The sequence below is a fragment of the Diplotaxodon limnothrissa genome, linkage group LG22, assembly GCF_057381915.1.
Source record: "Diplotaxodon limnothrissa isolate DT_005_m linkage group LG22, D_limnothrissa_male_GT1.1, whole genome shotgun sequence".
Lineage (NCBI taxonomy): Eukaryota > Metazoa > Chordata > Actinopteri > Cichliformes > Cichlidae > Diplotaxodon > Diplotaxodon limnothrissa.
In genome coordinates, this window is record NC_140616.1 from 2,747,677 (window position 1) to 2,767,994 (window position 20,318).

The window sequence follows — 20,318 nt, forward strand, 5'->3', positions numbered from 1 at the left end:
CTGTCCTGAAAAAGAGATTTCAATCTTAAATGTGCACGTGCTGTTTCCGGACTTTTCATTTGCATTTAGCTACAAGAAGACGCATCCTTATGCAGTGGTTATACAGCTGAAGGTGCACAGCATGAGCATCAGATGAATCCTTTGGGTTGGATTAAACGCCGTGTTCTCATCTACTTTCATTATTACTGAGGCCCCACAGTGGCGTGTTGTATCCTCAGCTTTATTTATGGAGTGGAGAGTGACGTATTGCAACCTTTTCATGGTGACATGAGTTTCTCTCATCAGGACGAAGGTTTAAAGCCGCCTTTGTGAACTTTCCTACCTGGAGATCTTTCACCTTCGAGCATATGTTGGTCCAAGAAATCCAGGCGATATGACGTGTGTGTGTGTGTGTTGCTTGTAATGCTGCATGAGCTTTGATTCTTATTGTTGTTGCTGCTGTTGTTATGGAGCATTCTGTTGTTAGTGTGTTGTGATGCCTTCTCGGTTGCGTTTACCTGACAGTTACCACAAGAACACAAATGAAATTTCCAAGAGGACAATAAAATCTTACTTTATTTATTGGCTGTTTGTCAGCCAATAGGAATCAAACAGGAGAAGCCTGGTTTTTCAGTCAAAATGTTGTTGTTATATATGAAATGCATCCGTGCTTAGTGGGTTATTATTTTAGACGCAGAGGTGTCCGGCACAGAGTCCACAGAGAAGAGCAAAAGGCTAGTGATGTAAAAGCCGCAGCAACACTTGGAATATAAAGAAGAGCTGCATTGTTTTTAAATAAATCAAATAAAAATGGATGAAAGGCGGGGAGCTGGGACCAGGACAGGGCCCTGAGAGGTCGTAGGTTTTCTTTAAACATAGTTAAAGACTCACACTTTCTCAGCAGCTCGGAGCATGAAAGCTAAAAACTGCTTAGCCAAAAGTTTTTGTCCAGCAACAACTAAAAGAGGAGCCGAGAGCGAGAGTCCAGGTTCACAGCAGACGAGTGGGCCGCTGCGAGACCACTAAAGTGCTTTAAAGAAGAGCGAAAGAGAGGAAGTGAAACATTTCCCGGGGCTTTATGAATCTGCTTATGCTTGCACAGAGATGAGAGGAAAAAAGGGAGAGAAGATGGAGAGGAATCACAGAAAGAGCTGAGCTGAAAGTGGAAACACTCCCACGCACACAGCCTTCATTACTGCTCTCAGGAAGCATTCAGCTGACACACAGCTGCTCCAGAGGGCGACCATCAAGGTGTCTGTGTGAGAACTCCTAGAGATGTTTGTTAAAGTCTGATTGGTGATTAAGTTCGTCAACACTTTGGTTGTTCTTGTTTTACTCATCAACCACTGAAGTATCTCTGAAGTGTCAGCAGAATGTAAAGTCCTCAGCAGCTTAAACAGCAACAAGTCTGACTGCAAACTTAGGAAAAGAGCCGGAGAAATAAAAGCATCCTGAAGCTTCAGATTTATTCTTCCTCAGTCAACAAACTGCAGGAGGTCCCAGTATTCTGTGCTGCTGTTTTTGAAGCTGGCTGCACGCTTTCTATTGATTTTTACTTTTCTGCTATTGACAAATGATCAGAGGCTGCTGTCTTCATGATCACTGGACTGTAACATCAATGGTGGTTGCTTCCTGGATTGATTAAGTGAAGGAGGCGGCCTTTATGGGCATGTTTGTGAGATTGTGTGTGTATACCATGCTTTCTAGTTTTCTTGTTCAGCACGACTCTTTATTGTTGTCGTTCTGAGGAGATCCATCTCTGTTCAAAAGTCTCGAGTCCAGCGATTTATTTATATTTTGCTTCCAGTGAGCCAGACTACTTTAGGTCAGGAGAGAGGCGTGGCCATGATGGTCTACAGCGTGTGTAAAATGCGGTGGAGGCTGTGTCATGATGGGGCTGCGTTTAATCTAGTGGTGTTGGAGATTTTCAAAACGGGATGAAATTATGAATGCTAAAGTACCGCACGTAAGGTTGTTAGAATTCTACAAACTCGGTTCTTGCCTTCATGTTTGCACTTAATAATCCACTTCCCATTTGAAAGTTGGTTCAAGACTTTTGCACAGTTCTGTGTGTGTCTGTGTGTATTTATGCATCCTTAGGGCTGGATGCCGGCCAGCTTCCTGTTGAGGCGACTCGCTGTCATAATGACAACAGTAGCAGAGGAAACGATCAGTCACTGTCTTGATGATTCAGGCACTCTGTACCTGTGTGTGTGTGTGTGTGTGTGTGTGTGTGTGTGTGTGTGCGCGCATGCGTGTACACCTGGAGCTACATGTTGAATTATTGGTAACTGTTGGGGCAGTTAGGTTTGTAGAGCCCCGCCTCGCAACCTCAGACTTCAGCATCCACAGCTGGTTTCATATATTTTATACTGAACATATATTAACACGGTGTCTTTCTGACAGGTGATGATAATTATCACAGCTAGGCTCTGTGGCCCCGTCAGGCAGCGCCTGGTCTGCAGCCGCTGCTTTCCCCAATGTGGCTGTAGCATCAAATACATCACATTAAGTTATTTTTGTTTTTGAAATATATCTCTAAACTTAAATTGAATGAAATAAAAGCATTTGTTGGTAGAACTAGCTTAGCACATCTTCGGGTTGTTCTATTTTTTCCCCACACCCACACAATGGCTCTGTTTGAGGTTTAAGACTCGTTTTTATTGTTGAGGTCATGTTTCTGTGCGTCATGTGACTCACTGATAAAGACAAATGCATTTAACATGGGATATACAGGTTTTCTCCAAACCTCTGTAACATGTCCAAAAATAGAACGAGCATGGAAAAAAGGAAATTGTTTTGTGGTTGAACTAATGCCAAACGTATAAGCCTAATAGTCATTAGGGCCTAGTGTGTTAATGCGTTATTTTATTGTTATCATTGTAAATCTTACTAAATGAAATGATGTGTGATGAGGAGCATTATAAAGAATCAGGAAGAACAGCTTTCATGTTGGTTTTAATCTTTAATGGAAGCTGCAGTGATCCTGCTCTGATAGCTGTGATTTATTGAAATGAACTCTTGGTCCTATCGATATTCCCAGCTTCACCCTTATCCCCTGCATTTCTAGATTAATGGAGACACATGGATAGAAGAGGGGTGAAATTAGAGGAATAGATGGAAGCTGTGTTCAACCAAGGCGAGTACGGATTGTAATTTGGGGAAAATTACAGCAAGTTCAAATACTCTGATGATGGGGAGTAGAGGAAAATCGGAGAGAAGGAGGTAGAGGGCAGATGGTGATTGGGAGAAAGGTGGAGGGGTGGAGAGGAGCGGGAGGCCGTTGGCTGTCGTGTCCAGCCGGCTGCTGCTGCTATTGCTCATGGCAACAAGATAGAAATCACTGCAGAATTCAGGCTGAGCAGCAGATGCAGCATCTCTAACTGCCCCCGTCTGTCTCTGCTTATCTCTTCTTATCTTATCCGTCCTTCAGTCGTCTTATCAGAAGTCGTCTCCGCTATCATTTGGATTTTCATGTATTCCCATGTATTTACATTTATTTGGATGTGCTGTTGTAGATCAGTTGATTAGTCCCTCAGGAGAAATGGAACTGCTCCACTGTTTCCTCTTAGTGAGCCCACAGTGGGCATGAAGGTTTTCCTTCATCCTTTTTACACCCTGGAGGGAAATCTAGACAGGTTCTCTGCTATCTGTAATCATTGCACGGCTCGTTGCACAGACTGACTGGGAATCATGGAAATGACAGAGTGTGCAGAGGCTGTGTACACACAGGTTCAAAGACCTGGGCTCAGTTTTTGTCTGTTGCTGTCTAATTTTTGTTTTAATCAGAAGTCAAATTCTCGCCCTGAAGCTTTGCTTATTGTACTGATGGCAAAATGGGATTGTATTGTACAAAATGAGCTTTGTGCTGCGTTAATGAAGACTCGACACGAGTGATTGAGACCATAATCTCACCAGGAAAACATTTGCTTTACTCGTAAATCAGTGAACTAAAGTGTCATTTTCTCATAGATAGCTATGGGCCACAGTCGGACTTCTGATTAAAACGGCATTAATCGCCCCCTGCTGGCCATTAAAAAGACTGCAGGTTTAATGCTCTGTCCAGAAGCTTTGTCCATCTTTTATGTACACCTGTGAATTGATCCACAGGTGTTTCTGCAGTCTGTGGGGACACAACCAAACTGTCCCTGCAGGTTGGTTGTTTTGTCCTATAGTATCACATGTGTAGGCAACATTTGTGCTGTTTAAGCTGAGTCATTATATTCTTTAATGTTTCCATTATTAAAAAAACCATAATGAAGTGTGACCTTTTGTTTTGTTCCCTTTATGTGCTTTGATGGTGTTGTTGCATTCTGGTGGTAATATTGAGGGTGATATCCTCAGGTTACTGGATTTGCCAACAGATCAGTCACTCACTAAAGCAAAATTGAGTTATTATCGTTTTTTAAATTATTATTGTTATGAATTTATTCATTTCTAAAAAGCAGGTACACAATGAGCTTCAGCCTGTACCATGTACAGTATACCACATATGTGAAAATAAGGAGTTACTTCTTTTTGTGACATGAGGGACGTTAAGATAAAAGCTGTTACAGTAAAAACAGAACTTTTTTTGTGATAATAATAAATGGCCTGTATTTGTATAGCGCTTTACTAATAATACTTTATTTGAACAGTTTCCTTTATTGTTTCTAACACTAACATCGCCGTGGAGATGAGGTGCAGCTGGTGTCGACCTCCATCTCCCTACTTCATAGTGTGTTGGTGTGGTTGCCATAACAACCTGCTGCCAGGGACAATGATGTCCTTAAAGGTTCGGTTAGCTGTGTCACAGGAAGGACTGTGATGAGAGGGAGAAGAAAGGAGAGGAGATGAAATTTGAGACAAAATAGACAACGAATTGAAGGAAAATGAGGAGAAATGGAAAGATGTTAAAAAGACTTCAGGTTTAACATAGGAACATGTAGCCTATGGAAATGCTCCCTGCTTAGAAAGGTTACTTGGTTATGTGAAAAACGATATCAGCAAAGCTCGGGACTACTTCCAGATTGAAGTCTGCTCACAGACCGATTGTCTGCTGACTGCATTAAATCCGTTGCTGACACGCTGTCAGAGCATCCGTATCCAGTCGGCAACCTAATTGTCGGCTATAAAAACTACAGGAGCTTATGAGCCACCAAAGGCAGTAAAGGCCAGATGTTGTTTGGGTTAGAACATTCCCAGTGTGTTTGGCTGGTTTTGGTTAAGCCGAAGGGTAAAAATTCCCAATGTTGAGTTTCCAAAGGACACAAATCCCAGCATCGTCTGGCTTTACAATTACAACAACATGAGAACAAATCAGTCAACCGCAGCTTCTTTGAACCACCTCTGATCTCACTCCAGATCAGCTGTTGCAACAGCTGTCACTCCTCCAGATGTTGTACCTGGAGACGTGCAGCCGCAGGAGCATCGGTGAGGTCCTGAATTGATGCTCGGTGATGAGGTCTAGCTCACCAAGTGTTTTCGGGTCATCCCGCTGGCGTTAGATGTGGTTGCAGTTCAGACTGGGTAAACAACTGAAGGGCAGCACAGCGGCTCGTGGTTATCAGTGCCGTGGTACCTCAGGGTTCAAACAGGGAGCTCTGCAAAAACATGCCAGAAACCCTCAAAGACGAGATTTGTAGTTTCAAGTGTTTCACTTTCTGGGTGAAATAAAAACACTCCTGCAGAAACTGGTAAGAGCATTTCTTTGACTTTAATATGTTTGTCATGTTAAATAATGAAGGGCCTTAGCCTGAATATTGTCTGAAACATTTGATTACAGCGTTTCCCCCATATTTAAAAAAAGAAAAAAAAAAAAAAGAGGAAAAGTCTCCAGGATTGTAATGAAACGAAATGTATTTGATTATTTTCCAAGCAGGCTTTCAGTTACTCAAACATATACGTCAGAAAATGCATAGATCTCTGTTTAGTGTGTTAACTGTAGCTTTGCTTTTTGCTTGTGTGGGTGTAAAGACCCAGGGTACTCCAGAAAAATGCAGGTTTAGATCGTAACCGTACTGTTACTAAAGTAAAATTTAGTTTAGCATTTACTAACTAGGTGCAGCAGAAGACTTTTTTTTTTTTTTTTTTTTAACCAAACAGCCTCGAGATGTTGGAGTTCCCTTTGAAGAACAGTCTCAGTTCTAAGGTTGCAGAAGTATTTGGACAGTTCTAACTAGGGCTGCCACGATTAGTCGACTAGTCACGATTACGTCGACTATTTAAATCGTCGACGGCTGATTTAATAGTCGACGCGTTGTTTGAAGCTTTGTAAGATCACAAAAGACGCAGGAATAAGTAGCAGGATTTAAGAGTGTAATAACGGACTGAAACAGAAGATGGCAGCACTGCATGTACAAGGATGCCAGCTGCCGTTAAACCCTGAAGAAGAAGCTTTGTCCCAGAATTCATAGCGCAGCCCAGCGCAGTAGTCAACAATGGCGGCAGCTAGTTAGTTTTAATATTACTCTTATTATTCTTTCTGGGTCATAAAATAAACGTTTAACATATTTTCAGGCTTGAATGTAGCTGTGTAAACCTCAAATATCTGCTCAGTTTATCAAGACACCGCATATTTTCAAAAGCGCTCCGAGACGTCTGTTACCCACCAGGTCGATAGCGAGCCCGGGGCGAGGCTCATTAGAGCCGTGAGAACACCGGACTCCCGGCAAATCGTTTTCAAACCCACCGCCGTCTTTCGCTACTCAGGTTAAACATGTAATATAAGTCATTTAGATAACTTAAAAATATTGTTGTTTGGCTTTTTTCAGTATTTTATTTGTTCCTGAGTAAATCGGTTTGGCTGAGATTAAAGTTATAGTTTTTACACAGCTGAATAAACGTCAAGCAGACAGCTGATCATCAGAAGTGTGAGATGCTGGAGAATATACTCCGGTGTCCTGTTATATTTTAGATAGCAAGGAGTTTATTAAACTTCACCGAAACAATCTGCAGATTTCATTAAAATTTAATAAACTATCATCTTGTCTTTATTTTTAGTTAGCACAAACACTTCAAGCTGTAAGCTAATGATAGTTATATACGAGCAGCTGTACGTTTTACGTCCAATGGATGCATGATCTGATTAGTCGACTATCAAAATTTTATACAGATAATTTTACCATAAAGTTTAATTTTGCATGAATATGCTGTAATATATTGTATAGTTGTATTTGTTTTCACTAAGCAGGACTGTAATGTCTGTATTTTTGTTTTAACGTTGTTTACTGTAGACAGGTTTATAGTGTAGGTGCTCGTTTTGCTATTTTTAAAGTGAATTATTGTCATTTTTTACTGACTGGGTTCAAATTGTCACCATTTTTTTTTTTTTCAGTGAAGTTCTGGCAGTTTTACCAAATCAAACAAACATGTTTATAAAAGCAAAACATAAGCAGTCACATGATGTTTATGATGGTAGGAAGTGCACAACTAAACGTCTATCAAGTGCTGCTGCTGGGAACTATTCAGTAAGCTATTATTATAAGTCATTTAAAAAACTGAGCAATATTATTGGGCAACCATAGTAATGTAACATGTTCCAGCAGCACCGGAGGCACCTGCATAATGACATTATTCTGCAGGTTCAGGGTTTGACCTTTTGTTCTTCACAAATCACATTATTTCCATAAATTAGTTTCCTTGAATGTCACCAGCATAACCACGAGCTTCAGCTGCTGCTGCCAAAGGATGCTTTAGAGAAACTGTCACATACGGAGCTGAATCTGAACGTGATCCAGTTGTGTTGGTGATGGTATGCTTGAAAAACGGTGAACTGCTGGCCTGTAGTCTCGTGATTCTTCTTGTTTTTAGTCTGTTTTATTGTACAAACATGATTTCTGTCGTAGATTTGACCAGATAAAAGGAAAATGATCTTACCTGTTGGGCTGCTTGTGTAATTGTTCAGCACTTGTCTGTGCAAGTTGAAAACGTCGTGCTCTAGAGAGAACGTAATGAAGTGAATCCCTGTGGTCGCTGCAGTCAGTATCTGCAGTGTGTGTGTGTGTGTGTGTGTGTGTGTGTGTGTGTGTGTGTGTTGGTGGGGTTGAGTCCTCAGCAGATGGCCTTCTTTGGCAGCTCGTTGTTTAATGATATCATCTGAGGCGCAGGTGAATGATGTCATATCTGCAGTGTCCACATGCCAGCATTTTTAGGGTTTTCTTCAAGGTCACATAGAGGTCCAGAACTCGGACTCAAACTTTCGTTTAACCAAAATTAAAGTCCTTGCTCAGCATTTTTTTTCCACATTTACAGGAAATCTCAACTGAGTTTAAGAAATCAGTGAATGTTAGGGACTATAGCTGGGTTTATATGCATTTAAAAAAAAAAAAAAAGGTTTATAAAAACAAAAACCTTTGCACGCAGTCCCCTTCATGCAAACTCAAACCTGAGCCTGTGCATTTAGAAAGAAGTGACCCTTCCAGTCCTCATCGCTGCTGAAGGCTACATTGGTTGGTGATAGCAGACGAAAAAAAAGAAATCTTGGGTAATTTGCAAGTTACAACTTACAGCGCCCTCTAGTGTCCATGTGAATAATTGCCTGCAAAAGGTACAGTGGTAGCACATTATTAATCCCTCGGGTAGGTTCCTCTGGGACAAGAGCCTCCACATAACTTTGCTGGTGGTCTTCTACATTTTGCAGCTGTTACTGACACCAAGGTTCAGTCTTTAAAAACGTGTGGAAAAAGTGCTCTGTGGGCTACTTTTGCTTGTGCCGCTGTCCTTCAGCTAGCTGTGGTAGACAAGAGTAACCGAACTGATGTGAAATGATAAAAACTGTTCGATGTGCTTCTCTTGCTGCAGGGTTGCACTTCATAGCATCAGTAGAGACACTCGGGGAGTAAGTAAATATCCATCGTCAGCGTAACGAGTAAGAAGCTTACCCTGAAAATGTTGAGAGAGTAAATACACTTATTTGCTCGTAGTTGCCACACTTGATCTCATCTCATGGGTTTTTCACTCACTTGGCATGCCAGGATTGTTATCCATCCAAATGGCCGACAAATTAATGCCACGTGGCAAAAGCTCAATACATCAGGATCCTGCAGGAAATCAGAGCTGCACCGCACAGCAAGCACTGTGCTTTAAAAAATAAATAAAGAAAAAGGAATCAAAATGGTTAAAATTAGAGATCGCTGTTTAAATTTTTTATGAAGCTAATCAGAGAACACGAATCCCTCTGTGATCAATAATTAATACTTCAAGACATCCAAATGTCTGTAAAATTAAAAATGAATTCGTGCATCAGAGTCGCACTCTCACCGAGCTCATGTTTTATTTGTTGTGTTATCGCTCTTTCACGTGTGAATCTCTGCAGACTACTGTGCTACAGTCACACTGCAATACAAATAAATGGAGCCACGGTATGGTAGAAATTTAAATATGACACAAATCTTTAACTTGCATCACATGAACTCACTAAACTCGCAGCATGATTATCTGCATCATTTCACATAACAAGTACGGGTAAAGGCAGCACTCACACTGTGGGACTCAGGATCGATTCTTTTAATCATTATTTTCTGCGAAACCTTTTTTGTAATCTTTCTGTTTTTAATTAATTGCGGCTAAATTTTGAAAAATATCTTGAATCATTCACAGACAGAAGTGTTTCCAGTAGGATTGTATTTTTAGCACTGATATTTCATCTTAAGTTGGATTAAAAGCACCATCGCAAACTCAAACATTTCCACGTGACGGGACGCTCACGTGGGATTTGAGTGAATTATCCCACTGCTGACTTGCACTACTACTAAAAGCACCAAAGTGTCCTTTACAGTGAGAACAAAGACTCCAGAAATGTTCTCTGGAAAACAGTAAAAGCATCAAGGTCGTGTTTCATAAACAGACATCACAAGAAATATTATACGGAGTGGGATGATGTCAGCAGGTTGAAGTGAGCTGGAGTTGGAGTGTTCGCGTTACTGTAAAACCAAACTGCCTGTTCCTCTGTTCCTGCTCCAAACTCACCATCCCAGCAGCCAAGTTACAGCAGTGTTGTATATCCTGTGCTCTGAGGTTTCTGCACCGCAGAGGTCAAACGTTCAGAAGTGTAGGCCGTGACATGTTGCTGCTTATGAGGCTAATACTGTTTTGGCTCTTGGTATGAGCCTGCCTGCTGACTGTGAGGATATTTAAAGGGAACAAATTGAAATCTCTGAACTTCGTGCTACTTCTTGTCTTTTTAACTGCCTTTTTCTTCCCTCTTGATCACAGTATAACATGTAATGTGATAACCACAGAAGCTTCGATGGTGCTTTTTCTCAGAAAGGGAACAGAAATCTGGACAGGTTGGGCTGTTAAGTGGTAATCCTCCCAGCCAACTGGAAAAGTAGCTGGAACTCAAAGCTGACATCATCTTCTTGTGTGAAATGCCCAAACTTGTCAGGTGTTGACAAAAGAAGAGATGGAGGGTCATTGGAGAGAGGTTCGGGGAATTAAAAATACCGTGTGGTATTTCAAACACTGCTAAAGGGAGTAGATAAATGACTAGAGAGAGTCTCGGAAATGTTCTGGCCAAAGCCACTTTGTAAATCATCCCAGTCCAGTCCATGTCACAGTAGTCAAGACCCTGTCCTGTTATTTTTAGTCCTGGACTGAACAGTTTCAACGAGATCCAAAAAGCCAGTGAAGCCAGAGTACTGGGCCAAAGTCATAACCCAACAAGAACGACAGACGAAACGAGAGCTCGGTCTCGATTATTTTTTTAAACTCATTGTTTTTTTTTATGTGCATTTTGAAGCCTTAGGCTTTAGGTTGACTTTTGATTACCAGAAGTGACCATATTTAGGAGACAGCATGGACTTTCAGATGGCTCCAGCACAACAATCATAGCATTTAGCCCAGTTCAGTGACGTTTAATCATCAGACATGAGGTTAAATTTACAGGGCGATCGTGGCTCAAGAGTTGGGAGTTCGCCTTGTAATCGGAAGGTTGCCGGTTCGAGCCCCGGCTTGGACAGTCTCGGTCGTTGTGTCCTTGGGCAAGACACCGTTGCCAGTGTCCGTCAGCCTCGCCTCTGTCAGTGCGCCCCAGGGTGGCTGTGGCTACAATGTAGCTGCCATCACCAGTGTGTGGATGAGTGGATGGCTGGATGTGTGAAGTGCTTTGGGGTCCTTAGGGACTAGTAAAAGCGCTATATAAATACAGGCCATTTACCATTTAAATCTTTGAAAAATGTAAGTTAAATTAAAAAGAATCCACAGTACAGCTGTCACAAACGAGGAAACACCAAAACTCTCATTGTACCTGGTTATAAACATGTTGAATTTCTGCTGTAGGCGATTTAAACATGGGAACCTTTGGGCATTGATTCACTATTGGAGCGAGCTTCAAGTATCCATTAGAGCAGCGTTTCCCAACCACTGTGCCGCGGCACATCAGTGTGCCGTGAGAAATGATCAGGTGTGATGTGGAAGATTATCTGGTTCCACCTGATTAGTACTCTAAGCAAGTAACGGGCAGAACGATGACATCCTCTTCCACTAGAGGGCAGTGCAACTACCTGCTCTAATTAAACGGGTTGCCAACTGACAATAAAACAGAAGACAAAGAAGAAATTACATAATAGTCTTGCTTTAAGACGATGCAGCGCGAAATAACAAGAGATAAATATATGAAAAGAAAAAGTAGTGGGTCTGACCTGGTCCTGGAGAAAATTCTGAGCCAGATGAAGGCCCAGCATGAGTGGTGGTCAGAAGAAAGCAAAAAGGTATACTGGGGGCAAACCAGCCAATTCTGCTATACCTGCTGCGCATATCAATATGCTTTTTGTGACATTGTTGTTTGGTGGTGTGCTGTGTGAGCTAATGTGAAATATGTGCCGTGGCTCCAAAAGATTGTGAAACAGTGCATTAGAGGAACTCTCAGCAGTGAAAAACCTAGTGGTTAAAATCAGAACTACAGGACATGTAAGAAACTGGTAAATATTTTTGCCATAGTAATTTAGTAGACAATGAATAGTGGTTATAACGGCACCTCTAATAACTGTGAGCAGCCTAAAGCTCTGAGGATACGATCACTCTCGGAGTCGGACGCTTTTACTGCTCGAACACTTGCAGGCAGATGGAGGAAGAAGAGCTTTTATATGAGCTCCTACATTTGCTTCAAATGCCTGAGTTCTTTGTTCTTACTTATCCATCATTAAATCATCTCTACTGGAGAAAGTTCAGTTTTTAGCACGAGTCGGCTTCATTTTTCAGCCTGCAGGTTAACACTTAGCCTCGACTTGTTTTAGTCAAAGTCTAGCAGACAGAAAGCGGAACAATACTCCTTTAGTAGTTTTGTTTTCTCTTCTTAATAACACAGCTTTACACAAAGACTTTGGAACTCTGAGCAAGTAGATATTCTTGTGCTGAGCTAAAACTCTGAAAGCACGGATGGTTTTTATCTGGCAAAATAAAAGCCATCCGTTTGGACTAATGGCGGTAAATTAAAACCAGTAATAATCAGCACTGGAAATGAGGCTCGTGTGCCAAAGCATTGCACAAGATGCCCACTTGGATATTCCTGCATTCTTTTCAGTATTAAAGGACTCAAATGACATCTTTCCGAGATGGTAGGAAACTGGTTTTGGGGATAAAAGTCGACTAAATGGGTTAAATTTGTGCTTCAATTGCAATAATGACTGAATTAGAAATCTGATCACAAAGCGAGGCCCCAGGTGTTCCTGCTTTAATGTGAGAGCAGAGCTGCAGTGACTGCCAGCAGCAGGAGCAGCAGCGTGTGGTCTTAAAGGGCTTCATTATGGTATGGCATCACCACGGCAACAGCAGCAGCTGCCTGCTTTGACGTCACGCAGAATGTGAACCTCTATAAGAAACATGTGCACAGAGAGACCGCAAACAGACCCGTGCAGGGATGTGTTACCTGTACGTCCTGGTGATATAAATGAGTGGTGATGTTTAGCAGCTGGAACAAGCGTTTGTAACAGCACCTTCTAGTTAGACCGTTTTAGGGACGATAAGCTGCTCGTGCACAGATGGAGAAGCCATTTTTCATCGGTGCCTGGTGAAAACCGTGCATCTCGTTTGGAGTGCTGCTTGAACTGGGCCAACACTCTGCACGCTGGCACAGAGCACATCTCATTTCTTCCCACTAATGAATGTAATTACAGGTTTTTGTAGTGAAAGTGGAAAAGCTGAAAGGGAAGTTTGGATTTCTATGCCTAAAATAATCTGGCATCCATAAACGATTTTTACTGGGGAGTAGAAGCAGTCCAAATGTCGTTTGTTTTAATAATTTGTGCACATTATTATTAATAGATTGTACCTCATATAATATATATATATGAATCATTCCACTGCAGATGTGTGAGTACCCTTAATGTATGTTTAACTAAAGCACAGTTTTTGGATAATACAGAGGTTATTGAAATGCCTGTTTTGTGCATGTTGACAAGACTGTCAAATACTATCAAACCATTTGAAAACACAGTCATCAGATTTTTACAGAGTTTAATTACAAGTTCTGAAACAATGAGAACACAAGGAGCCAATACTAAAGTGCCAAAAACTGCAGTTCCTCTAATGGCCACTTGAGGCTGTCTCTAAAAGTGAGTCGGTGGCCACTGACTCCTGTGTTTAAAATATCCAACGCAAAAATTAAGACTACTACAAAAAATGGTTTTGTTCTTTGAATTGTTCCTTTCTTTTCAACTGAACAGAGCAGAATGTTTTTGACTCACCTGTATAAGGTGTGAAGGAGCCTAAAGACAGTCTGGGGTGTGGCCTCTTTTGATCAAGAAGTCTAGTGCTTCAGTTCTTTTAGGATTTAGGTTCTCTTGGGATTTTATTGGTATGTTAATTAGCGCTAGCACTCATAGTTTGCTTGCTAACAAAGCTGGTTGATGACTCCACCCTCTCGTCACTTTTGGCTCAGAAATCGAGAAAGTGAGTGAAATTGTGCACGTCACTTTAAGGCTTGAAAACAAAGCTTTTAAAAGTGTACAGGATGCTGACCTTGAAACTGAAAAGGAATAAATTTGAGTCACCAGGTAAAAACAGGGATATTTTCATGTTATTGGTAATCATGCATGTCTGTTTCTGTCTGTGCAGGCAGACACGAATATACCTGCTGTGTGAGTCACTCAGAGGGTGCGTTTGAATTATTAAGCAGGGGCACCCAGCAAGTGAAGCTCTGTGTTCTTTTCATCTCCTAAACAAACTGCTTCTAATTAGTCATGAATACCCCCACTCCCCACCACCCCACACCCACCCTGCTGTCCACCCCCATCTGATATGGCATCAAAAAGAATAACTAAGCACTCTTTTCTGGCTGTAATAATAATGATATTTTATTGCATTAAGCGCATCGTGATTTCCTTATTTGTGTATTTCTGCATGACTTTGGAAGAATTCATTTAAAAAAGTTTAGGGAAAAGAGTTGCATTTTCACAAACTGAAACAAGAAGGGAAGAAAACGTCGACCTGGTCCGATCGCTGAAAAGCAAAGACCCATTCGCTGGAGTGTTCGTCCCTCCCGAGAGCGGCGGTTGTAGCGGTGGAGGTTACCAGCAGGAGGTCGGAGCCATTTGTAAAGGTTGAGCAGCTGTTAAATAATTCACAGCTACTCTGTCACACTGCAGAGATGAACTCTGTGTACACTCTGTCACTCTCAGGCAGCTTCACTTCATCCTCCTTCACTGAATTAGTCATGTTATTCCTTTGCATTTACCCATAGACACTCTTCAGCTGTCACTCTAAACGGGAGACCTGCTCTGCTCATTTCCACCTCCATGTTTTTATTCTTGGACTTTCTAGAACAACTTATTCATCTTATACTGTTCCTTGATGCAGCCAATCCTCTATCTCTATATCTGTTTTGCCTCTCTGTAGCTTTCTTATGATTGGCTGCCCCTCTCAAACAGAACATTATAACAGCAGGTAACGGTGGATATATGACAGGAAAGAGAGGAAAAGCATATGTCACTTTTAAAGCTGAATCAAATAACTAGTTATTTAAATCTTGTATAACTATGAAATGAGCGCTGATGCACTGTTGCATCCCGAGTCTTGGAGCACAGTTGTGTTACTGTGTTATTGAGGGTATGACACACTCTTCACCCCCATCATAGTGATTTACAGTAAACTCATTATCATGTTGCTGCTCGTCATAGATGTTGAATGTTTCTTTGAAGTTTCTGGCTTTAGGTTTTGTAAAACTAGAGTGTTATCAGCAGAAAACACCCAGCTTCATCCCGCCCACGCCTGACCACCAGGTAGTTTGTATAGATGACTGTGGGGGAGCGGTGAGAAGGCTTACACAAAGGTAACCTAATGTGCCCACTGTTAAATCTGTGTGTGTGTGTGTGTGTGTGTGTGTGTGTGTGTGTCATCTCCAGGGAGCAATGGGAGGATCAAAGTGTGTCTGGCTTAACAGACACCAGCCAATCAGAGCTGAGAGAGAGCTGCCCAAACATGCTCTGGGTAGTTAAAACAGTCAGTGTGTTCATACACACAGGTGTGTTGTGCGTTGTGAACTGGCAAAATTACCCCTGTTGTCATAGACCCCCCACACAGTTTGTACTGACACAACACTCACACACAAAGCCTCCTTTAAAGTGGAACTTTTGTGCTTTTTGTGGGTTTTTTCTTATTCGTTGTCATATTTATCCTGTTCCAGTGGTCGATGATCTTATTAAGCATGGCCAGAGTTTTAAATAGTGAGGTCAGTGTTTGTACGAGTGATCCCTGCGGGCTGAAAGCTCAGTTTCACTTAGTTTGCAATTCTTTCCTCTGTTTTCCCTTTTCTTTGGACCTGTATCAGAAGCCCCGCCCACATTCTGGTTAAGAGGGGCAGCCAATCAGAAAACAAAAAGCCAGCACAAAGGGAACAGAGCTAAAACACTGTTTTCACGACAGAGATGATGCTCCGAGGGGCTGCACCGAATCCCAGAGTGAGATAAATAAAGGTTATCTTGAACTGGGAACCATACAAAGCTGCTCCAGCAGAGTCCAAGAACTAAAAAAATATGGAGGTGGAAATGTGCATACGGCCCTTTTAGTAAGTTCTGGTCATACTGGTGTGCACAGCAGTGGTTCTCCATCAGTCTCAGTCTTTTGGAAAGATTAGTTTGTTAAACAGCAGACGAGCAGCGCTGGCCGCTGCCTCAGACTGTCTGCGTGTGTAATTAGTGTTAAGTGCTTTCTGTATACGGAGATAAGGTGGAGCTACAAAGACACACTCTCTCCGCACACTGTTATTATCTCTGCCTGTTTGAATCTCTTCCTTTTTCTTTCCTCGCTGAAAGCTTTTCTGTCTGCACTCTAGTAACTGCTGTTTACTGTCAACACATCCCAGTTTCACTGCTGCGACTCTGCCGCTGCTGATAATTACAGTCAGACCCGTTAAGACGCCGGCACATTTTCTTTTGCATGAATTATTGTACGATTTAAAGAAGAGAAAGAACCAACAGTTTCTTAGATTTGAAGCAAAGGTGCCAGCTCATACTGCCTGCAATTGAGCAATAAGGTTTCATGTCTGAATAATGAACATTAATCACACTTTTTGGCTTTAATGACTACTCCATGTGCTGGAAGAGGAATTTGTAGCATTTTCTTCCATTAAAAGAAGTATTAGGCTCTCATATGTGACCTGCAGTTCTGACTTTCACCACTAGGTTCACTCTGCACGTCCTTGATTGAGGCTGGCCCCAAAAGCGAGTCAGTACGCTCACAGTCCCATGTTGGTTTTTTGTTTGTTTTTTGCTTTTTAAAAGCTCGGCTTCAGCTGTGTAAATAGCATGTTTACAGCTAACAGTTGGTCTCTGTGAAAGGCTTTCCCTCCACACCATCTGTAGGCAGACAGAGTTTCGTCACCTGTTTCAGTACTGTTAAGATTTCAGATTATTGGTATCTGTACAGACTGATAATCAACCCATAGTTTAGTGCTAGCCCTCACCTATGTTAATCTGAACCACCGAACTAGACCTCTGAAACATGTTTGTGGTGTTGGTGCCTTCTGGAGTGTCTTTAATGGCTTACTGTGTCGTACAAACTTTAAGATACAACCGTGCTCCAGTGTTGTCGAGTGAAATGCTAGTGTTTACTGATTAGCGAGTATCTGTTGTGGGTTGAAGCTTGTTGATGCAGCTCTCTCTTCAAGCTTGTTGAAATAGCTGACAATCCTACTTCTTGTCCAAATATGGTCACATCAGGCAACAAAAACTGAACCTAGCGATGCCCAAAATACCAAAGTTCAGACATCAAAATGTGGAGTCCCAAACCAGGGGGATGACAACATGATGGCTGTGCCTGGTTTTACATGCAGTTTGAGTGTAAAGTGATCGAGTGGGGGATGAGACTAGAAAACCACTGGTAGTCCATTTCCACACGCTGGGTTTGTCTCGCAGAGAGAATTAAGTCATGAAATCAAAAATGCCCCCAAACATGGTGAGTGCATTTATTTGAGTTCCACCAACATAAAATGATAAACGAATGTTGTTCTTATAGGAGAAGAACCTGATGAGAGTAATAAAAGATGTGCTGTGGCAAAAATTCCAATCTGACTCAGCTGTTCGATTGCAGACACTGCTGGACACAATGCACAACAACAATGATGGAAAATTTCACATATGCAAACAATATTTAAGGAACTATAAAACGCAGAATATGCATCCAAGATATTGAATATCAGATAAGTAATAAAAACAAATATTCATTCATGGCCTGAATAGGTGAAGGAACACTGCACCAACCCTGAACCGCCGACCTTAAAGCTCTGCACATCAACTCCGAGCATGTTGTTAGTGCTCAAAGTGCAGCTTAAACTAAACTACAAAAAATATAATAGAACAAACCAATGATGATGGCGGTGTTTGCAACCTCGTCATTAAATTCCATCTAGGGATGGGTACCGGTATCATGGCACCGGTTCAGACATAAACGGTAGTAACCAGACCGAAAAGCAGCGCACATTTCGGTGCTTTATTTCGGTGCTTTTTTTTCCTGAGCTGTGATACACTTTAGATTCTAGCCAATCATTTTACGTTTCCGAGGATAGTAGGCGGGTCCAGGTACGTACGATCTTTTAGAGCAGAGCTACAGATTAAAATGCCCAAAGCGAAGCGGTCAAAAGTCTGGCTGTACTTCACAGCAAAAGATGCAAACTCAGCAGCCTGCAACAAGTGCTTTAAGCTGATACTGTGATACTGTCAAAGGAGGTAACACCTCAAATCCGATGAAACACCTGGCGACGCATAGCGTTTTTTTAAAAGCCGAGAAATGCGCTGTATTTTATAGCTTGCTGCGAGACCTCACACCGAGCACATCTACTGTGGTGCCTGTTATCGGACCCAGAGTTAGCAACATCCCCCAGAAACCCAAAGAATAGAGTCCTGGCCCCTAGCCCTGCCAGTGTAGCAGAAATGATGAGGATGATGATGGCAGCAGCAGCCGTTCTTCTCTGCGTGAGGAGCTTAATGTTGTTTGTGTGTAATTTACGTTGAGTAGGCTAACCACGTTATTACATTAATGCATGTAAGGTGAACTAGCAAACATCATCATAGCTACATGCGGCTGTCTTCTTGTTTGATGGCAGATACTCCCTTCACCCTGGCCAAAAAGGCTAAAATGACCAAAGAAAAAGTGGAAAACAGTTAAACATGAGAGGTTTAGGACAAAGTTTGTGTTTTTTCCATTGTTTAAGCACTGCTTCCAGCCAAGAGTGATACCATATATGCCCCATAGCTGCAGAAAAGGCTAACACTGTTATCTTTTTACAAAAAACCAGCTGAACATGAGAGGTTTTTGGACCAATTTTGTGTTCTCCATTCTTTAAGCACCAGTTTGAGCACCGTTTAAGCACCGGCACCGTTTCAAAAGTACCGATTTGGCACCGGTATCGGATAAAGCCTAAACGATACCCATCCCTAACTCCATCCATCAGTGGAGGCAGATTTCAAACCATCAAACATTTGTAATAGTGACTGCGACACCTGCAGTGGAAAAGAAAAATGATCTCGATGTGACTTTTGACCACAGATGTGTTTTTATGTCGCAGCAATTGCACCACAGGCTGTGTTTTCTTACTCGGGCTGCAAATCTGTGAAATTGCACAGAAGCTGCTGCAGCAACACAAGAGGCAACAGCGTCTTTACCAGAGAGGTCGAACTCTGAAGTGACACAAGCTTTTAGCATTCAGACTCCCTCTCTGTTGCACGCAAGCACGCACGCACACACACTCAGAGGGCAGTGGGTGTACACCGTGAGCCTGCCAACTCTTTCAGACTACAGATTAGCGGTGAAATAGGAGCTGTGGTTTCGCTTGAGGGGCTGGCAGCAGCTCGGGTCAAACAAATCAAACGCTCACTTTGCTTTGTTTTAGTCTCAGTTCAAAGAGTGTGTGTGTGTGTGCGTGCGTGCGTGCGTGCGTGCGTGTGTGTGTGTGTGTTGGCTGAAATCTTTCAAAGATGGGGACGACAGCGTTGGACGCTGTTTTAAAACGTTGGATTAAAGAGCGTCTGATATCAGCCGATCTGGTTTCTGCATTCCTGTTTCTCTGTACATCGAAGCAGGTTTCCACCTGTCTCACGTGTGTGTGTGTGGTCAGTGTGTGTGTGTGTGTGTGTGTGTGTGTGTGTGAGGCCTAATGGCTGTGAGGTCGGTTGGTCCCTCTGTCCTCTGAGTTGTTTCATTCATTCTGTTTTTGCAGCTGTCAGAGGAACAACGAAACTGTCCATCTCGTCCATAAATATCTCCACAGATATTCACCTCATTGAGCGAGCTCCTCAGAGGCAGATAAATTGACCGCTTTGGTTGTGCAATAGTTCACCGACACATGGGAGTTGTAACGAGACCGAATGATGCTGTGCTTTAAATGTGCAGCATTTGGAGAGCTGTCAAAGTTTAGGATGGCTCACAGAACATTTTCCACTCGAGCTAAAATGTCTTTCTAGGATTTTTACCAGGATAACAAACCAAGATTTCTCTTGCTGTCATTGAATTGTTAAACATTTGTAGCTGGGAAACTCTGGTTTGTCATTTTAAACAGCTTTGATTATACTTCTAATCTTTCATGGGTTTTTTGGAAGGCGTGACTGCTCCGTGGTCATAATGTCCAGGTCGCTGTAACAAACGAAACCCTGATAACCGGGTGGTATGGAGCTTGCCATCACCAGTGTGTGATTGTGTGTGTGAATGGGTGGATGACTGGATGTGTAAAGTGCTTTGGGGTCCTTAGGGACTAGTAAAGCGCTATACAAATTGAGTACAAGACCTCCAACATCTCGGTGTAATCAGTCATCTCCTGACTGCAAGTTTGATCCACGGATGTCCCACCTCACATTTGAAAGCACCTGCAGCCAACACGTCACTGCCTGATGCCACAGCGCAGCTTCAGAGGCCTCGTAGTGTCTACGTCT

The 20,318-nt window shown here is 42.2% G+C and overlaps 1 protein-coding gene across 2 annotated transcripts in view; it reads left to right on the forward strand.

The window, feature by feature from the left end:
* The window catches only part of LOC146609134 (protein MTSS 1-like), a 64,981-nt gene that overhangs the window by 14,505 nt on the left and 30,158 nt on the right, over positions 1 to 20,318 (forward strand). The window lies entirely within an intron of this gene.